The 7,345-nt window shown below is 37.5% G+C and overlaps 1 long non-coding RNA gene across 1 annotated transcript; it reads right to left on the bottom strand.

The window, feature by feature from the left end:
- Nucleotides 1-1,867: 1,867 nt before the first annotated feature.
- On the bottom strand, nt 1,868-7,111 carry LOC123330065. The gene is made up of 2 exons (XR_006545773.2): nt 7,026-7,111; nt 1,868-2,199 (listed from the first exon to the last, which is right to left on the bottom strand). It is a non-coding gene; the product is annotated as an uncharacterized LOC123330065 (long non-coding RNA).
- Nucleotides 7,112-7,345: the final 234 nt, after the last annotated feature.

Raw genomic sequence — 7,345 nt, 5'->3', positions numbered from 1 at the left:
AACCAGAAACTGTTTCTGTTTGCAAATTGCTTCATCTTATTTCTAGAAAATACTAAAAAGACTCCAGCAAAAAAAACCAAAACAGATCTAACCAAATTCAGTAGGTTTCAGGATACATAATCAACATACAACATACATATAATCAACATACATTGCGCTTCTGTAAGTTAACAATCTGAAAAAGTAGTAGAGGAAATCATTTACAATGCCGTCAAAAACAAAGCACTTAGGAAGAAATTTAACCATGGAAGTGAAAGATATATATACTCAAACCAATAAAATATTGACAAAGAAATGAAGACACAAATGGATAGTCATGTTCATGGATCAGAATAGTTAATATTGTTAAAATGTCCATACTAACCAAAACCATCTATAAATTCAACACCATTCCTACCAAAATACCAAGAGCATTTTTGCACAGAAATAGGGAAAAAAAAGTCTTAAAATTAGAATGGAACCACAAAAGACCATGAATAACCAAAACAATTGAGACAGAGCAAAACAACTGGAGGCATCACACTTCCTGATTCCAGATTATATTACAAACAGATAGTAAAAAAAATGGCATGATAGTGGCAGAAAACAGACATACAGACTAATGGAACAGAGTTGAGAGCTCAGAAATTAACATATAAATATATGACCAAGGAATATTTGACAAAGAATCCAGGAATACACAACTAGGATAGTCCAGTCAGTAAAGAATGTTCAGAAAATTGGATATTCACAGGCAAAATAGCAAAATTTGAACTCACCTTACAAAAGTTAACTTGAAATGGATTAGGGGCTTAATGCTAAGACCTGAAACTATAAAACACCTAAGAAAAAACAAGGGAAAATGCTTCTTGACATTGGTCTTGGCAATGATTTTTTTTTAGACATGACATCAAAAGCATAAAATAAAAAAGTGAAACTTCAAATTAAAAACCTTCTGTATAGCAAAATAAACTTTCAACAAAATGAAAAGGCAATCTTCAGAATGTAAGAAAATATTTACAAATCATATTCTGATAAGGGGTTAATATCCAAAATATGTCAGAAGCTCATACAGTTTATTAGCAAATAAAATTATCTGATTTAAAAGTGGGCAAAAAGTGAATTGACAGTTTCCCAAGGACTCAGTTACATGAAGAGTCACTCAACATCACTAATCAGGGAAATGGAAATCAAAACTACAATGAGATATTATCTATTATCATGGCTTTATCAAAAAGATGAGAGATAACAAATGTTGGTGAGGATGTGGCAAAAGGGGAACACTTATACACTCTTGATGCATTTCCACTGTGGAAAACACTATAGGGGTTCCTCTAAAATTAAAAATAAAACTAAAATATAATTCAGCAATCCTCCTTCCTGACATTTATCTGACAGAAATGAAGTCACTATCTTTCAAAGATACCTGCATCTTCATGTTCATTATAGAATTATCCACAAAAATATGGAAACAACGTAAATATCTGTTGATAGGTCAATGGACACAGAAATCTCACCCACACACATATACATACACACACAAACACACACACACAAGTGTAGTATTTATCCATAAAAAGGAAGGAAATCCTACCATTTGCAACAATATGAATGAGCCTTGAGGGCATTATGCGAAGGAAAGAGTGAGAAAGAGAAATGCTTATGATACATGTGGAATCCAAAAGGTGAACCATAGAAACAGAGAGTAGACTAGTCATTGTTGGGATTTGCGGGCTGAGGGAAATGGGGAGATATTGGTCAAAGGGTATAAACTTGTAAATGATAGCTTTTAGAGATCTAATGAACAGCATGGTGACTATGGTTAACAAAGTTGTTGTAAAAATAAATCTTAAATGTTCTCACTATAACAACAAATGGAAATTATATGAGGTGAAGGCTGTTTAATTAACCTTATTGTAAATATGGCACAATAAACACATAAAATCATCACACTGAATATCTTACACTTACACAATGTCATATGTCAATTATGTATCAAATAAAGCCAGAGGAAAAGATTCTTGAATCAACCACATAATTAGACAAAGCAGCTTCCACACAAAACTATAAAACACTTTTCTGAGTCAACCTGCTTATTTCCCTTTGATTTACTACATATTATAATTATTGTATTTTGGTGCCTCTTTATGATCATTTGGCCTCTGTTCCTCCATATCTTCACCATATTATTCTTCATCTCATCTGGCTTTCTTCTGTCACCTAAGCAAAAAGAAAGAAAAACAAAGCTTTCTCAGTGTTTCTCACAATATAATTCATGCTCTAAATCTTACTGGTGCCCAATTTGTCATTCTCCATATGATTCTGATGACACAAATTTAACAGCTCTTCCTTTACCACTCATAAAGCATATTTTCTTTAACAGGTTCCTTGTGATAAATAAATTGTCCTATCACTATTCACCTCAATCTTCAATCTTATAAAAATTAATTTTTCACCTCCTCTCCCAATCAAGAGAATGCTTTTACTGAAATAATATTAGAATTGTCATTTGAAAAAAACTCAGAGGAAACAAATATTGGGGCTATCCTTGCTGTTGTATTTAACTTGTTCTCTTCAGAGACTTTTTAGCCTGATTTGTACATGCTATTTATATCCACTCAGAAAGTCAGCCTGCATTCAGGTACTAGTAATTGACTTGCTCTCATAGTAAGAGGTTTCCCTGTGGCTCAGATGGTAAAGAATCCGCCTGCCATGCAGGAGATCTGGGTTCAGTCTCTGGATTGGGAAGATCCCCTGGATAAGGAAATGGCAACCCACTCCAGTATTCTTGCCTGGAGAATTCCACAGATGAAGGAGACTGGCAGGCTACAGTCCATAGGTTCCTAAAGAGTTGGTAGGAGCTCCCGACACTTTCTTCTTTGCATGGTAGTAAACAATACTTACATTTCCAATTCTTTCTGGGCCCACCAGGATACTACATCTTATGTGAAAACCAGGCATATAGCTTATCTGCTGAATACACATCTATCCTGTGTATTTGGTAACTGTTAGAGCCTTTCAGACATCTAAAACCTATGTAGCATGTTTTCCTGAAAAAGATAACCCCATAAAACCAAAGAGAGAACTACAGTCAGCCCCCCATCTAGGGTTTCTGCATCTCCAGTTGGTGGAATCCCCAGAGGCAGAACTTTCCCAAAGGGAGGGTCAACTCTACTACACCATTTTATATAAGCGATTTGAGCATCCCCTGATTTTAATAATACAGCTGGAAAAAATTGTCCAAATTCTGTCCCTGACCCTAGGAAAAGTCATCAATAATGGTATCTGTTTTGCCAATCCCCCAAATTAGTTTATATTGATTAACTGGGTTGTTGTAAACCAGCACATGTCCTTTTATTCCTTGTCAAGGAAAAATGTGTGCTATATAATATTCTTACTGCACTGATGTAAATATGTGACTTTTCTACAACAGGAGACCAAACAATTCTATAAAAGACTCAGCTGCAAGTGTGAAGATATTTCCATGATTGGAATTTGTGGTCGAGGTCCTGGCTTCATAGCCTCTTACACATACAAATAAACATTATTTTAACTGCATGTAATGCAGCTGGCCAATGAATCCTGTTCAAAGCAGCAAAAATAATGGGACAGCACTGTTCTATCAAAATAATTAAACAATGTACCACAGAATAGCAAAAACAAATTCTTTTTACTAAAGACAAGAACAACCTTCTGGTCAAAAAGCCCCTCAGAGGATCCAGTTGGTAATAGAAAATAACTAGTGTGCACTGTTTCACACTGGACATGAAAAATTTCACACAATATCAACATCAGATGAGGACACTTCAACACTGAAACAAGACCATTCTAAAGTCATTGCAAGTATGCTTGAAAATAGCCAGATACAAGGGTACAAAATGCTGGAGAGGGTGTGGAGAAAAGGGAATCCTAATGCACTGTTGGTGGGAATGTACAGTTTGGAGAACAGTGTACAACCACTATGGAGAGCAGTATGGAGGTTCCTTAAAAAACTAAGAATGACCAGAATTACCATATGACCCAGCAACCCCACTACTGGGCATGTATCCAGAGAAAACCATAGTTCAAAAAACATGCACCCCAATGTTCACTGCAGCACTGTTTACAACAGCCAGGATATGGAATCAATTTCAATGTGAATCAACAGAGCAAAGGATAAAGATGATGTGGTAAATGTATACAAAGGAATGTTAGCCATAAAAAGGAAAAAAAATGGGTCATTCGTTGATGTGGATGGACATAGAGAATGTCATACAGAGTGAAGTAAGTCAGAAAAAGAAAAACACACATTATATATTAATGCTGATAAGTGGAATCTAGAAAATAGTACAGATGATATTATTTGCAAAATAGAAATAGAGGCATAGGTGTAGAGAACAAATGTATGGATATCATGCGGGGAAGGATGAGGGGTGGAATTAATGCATAGCTTAGGGAGCCCTACTTAGTGTTCTGTGGTGACCTAATTGGGAAAGAAATTAAAAAAAAAAAAAACAGGAGACATATATATATGTATCTGACTTACTTTGCTGTACAGTAGAAACTAACAACATTGTGAAAAAGAGACTATACTCAAAAATTTTTTAAAAACTACAATGAGACATCACCTCACACCTGTTAGAATGACTGTCATCAAAAAGACAAGAAATAAATGTTGACTAGGGTGTGGATAAAAGGAAATTCCTCTTCACTGTTAGCACAAGTGTGAATTAGTGCAGCTACTATGGAAAACAGTATGGCAGTTACTCAAAAATTAAAATTAGAATTATCAAATGATCCAGCAATTCTACTTCTGGGTATATATCCAAGGGAAATTAAAACAGAATCCCATACAGATATTGGCATTCATACATGCATTGCAGCATTTTTCACAGTGGCCAAGAGATGGAAATAATATTGCCCAAACTATGGATGAATGTATAAAGAAGATGTGATGTATATATATAGAACATTATTTAGCCATGAGGGAAAAGGAAATCCTGCTATTTGCAAGGCCTGGCATGGAACTTGAGAACCTTACGTTAAGTGAAACAAGTCAGAGAAAGACAAACATTCTGATATCACTTATTTGTGGAATATAAAAAAAAAAAGCCAAAATCATAGAAATAGGAGAATGCTGGTTGCCAGGGTGAGGGGATGGGTGAAATGGGGAGATGTTGTTCAAAGGTATATACAGTAGTATGATACATAAGTTCTGAGGACTCTAATGTACAGCATGGTGATAATCAACATTGTATTATATACATGAAAATTGCTAAGAGAATAAATCATAAATGTTCTCACTATAAAAAAAAAGAAAACCCAAAACAAAATACCAAATAATTGTATTCTACTTACATTCCTTCCACTGGAGATAAATACACTCCCTCTCTTTTTCTCTCATACATACACATACTCCTAAACACTACTACTGGGTATAAATACATAGCTTTTTGCATATCTTATGTAGTATCTACCATATATATGGGAGACTTCCCTGATGGCTCAGAGGGTAAAGCATCTGTCTGCAATGCAGGAGACCCAGGTTCAATCCCTGGGTCGAGAAGATCCCCTGGAGAAGGAAATGACAACCCATTCCAATACTATTGCCTGGAAAATCCCATGGACGGAGGAGCCTGGTAGGCTACAGTTCATGGGGGTCACAAAGAGTCGGACACGACTGAGTGACTTCACTTTCACTTTCACCATATATATGAGGTGGCCTCAGACCTTGAAAGACATCATTTTGGAGTCTCAGTGTTTCTTACCAGAAGCTAATGTCACTGCCCCAGGGCTTGCAGCCTCTAGGAAGGATACAGATTTGCCACCTGGGCATGAGCAAGCAATTCACTGTCCCATTCTTGCCTTGGGAGGTCTTGCTCCCACATAGTTTTTGGTCCAGAGACTGGTTCCCACCCAATCTGGCTGGGCCCCTTGCGGGAGACACCATGGCCTTGTGATTCCTAGGAGAGGAGGTCGAGGAGGACTGGGGTTTGCTTGATAGGTGGCCTGAATTAGATTCCCTAGGGCAAGTCAGAATTGAGGTGTCTCCAGCACCTGAGTAGCCTGGTGGTTCTCATCCCAGGACTACCCTGTCCACCCCCACAGAACTCTTGAGAAATTGCTGATCTGGTTCCTATGGGGAGAGGAGCCTCATTGGATTTTGCTAATATCTGAACTTCTCCTGACACTTAAGGCATTCTAACCCATCCTCCTCTGTCCCTCCATCAGGACCTGCATTTACTAACCTCACACACCTGAAGCCATATAGCACACCCTGTGGGAATCAATTTCACTTTGTTTGCCTTCCTGGGAAACACCCAGACTAGGCCTGGCCCTGGTGTCTCCTATTAAAATAATTATTTGTCCTCCCCACCCTCCATTAGCTCCTTGGAGGGAATTCTAGAATTCCATTTCCTTACAGAAACAGCTCATGATTCCTTCAATTTTTTTTTTTTTCATTACTACAGCAACAACAGCAACAAAAAATACAAAAAAAAAAAAAAAAAAAAACTGTCATTGAATACAGTTGTGCTCTTTGATCTTTAGACCTGGGTTTTATCAATGTTGATGACTAATTGACATGATGTCCCTGCAAGCATAACAGATGGATATCCTTGTAAAGCGGTGCTAAACTTACATGGGGAAAACATCCACATTTGTTTTGCAGAAACCTAACATCTCAAAGTTAGGCCCTAAGCAATTTACTGAAAATTATATACTCAGAGAGCTTTCTTTTTAGGTGGTTGTTTTACTATTGTTTATTAGCACAGTAACAAATGCAGACATAAGTAGTCCATAATACAGAAGCAATCCACTGAGCAATTTCTATTCCATGTCTCTGAAATAGAGGTCTAGGATATAACCATAACTGCATATATTATATTTTTCTAGACTAACTTGTGGCTATTTGCCTGGTGTCTCTTCAATAGGGGAAAGAGATACCTGGCTGCTGGGCTGCACCCTGCAGACCTGCAAGCCTTGTAATTTGCTCAGCCTGGAGACTGAATAAAGAGCCTAGAGATCGCTACAGAGACACTAATGGTTCACTGTGTAGGGGAACTTACATGTCCAGAAAAAAAAAAAAGAGTCCTGGAGTGTTCTCCCATTGTGTGAGGCACCCAGTAAGAAGGATATAGTAACAGTCTTCACTACTTGGGGAAGAGGGAGGCTACTATTTATAGGGCAAGTGACGTCAGGCCATCTCATCAGTTACCAGGGAATCCAGCAGCTGGGGCAGGGGGCAAGCACCCAGGCAATTACTATTAAGCCCTATAATTAATAGATCAGACAGTCATGTGCATGAAGCAGGGACCGGTAGAGGACGGGGTGTATAAAGAGGACTAGAATAGTTACCTTGAATGGCCTGACCATACACTATCATTAT

Source organism: Bubalus bubalis, chromosome 17 (genome assembly GCF_019923935.1).
Source record: "Bubalus bubalis isolate 160015118507 breed Murrah chromosome 17, NDDB_SH_1, whole genome shotgun sequence".
In the NCBI taxonomy this organism is placed as follows: Eukaryota; Metazoa; Chordata; class Mammalia; order Artiodactyla; family Bovidae; genus Bubalus; species Bubalus bubalis.
The sequence above is the reverse complement of the archived record's forward strand: the minus strand, read 5'-3'. Positions and strand labels throughout refer to the sequence as shown.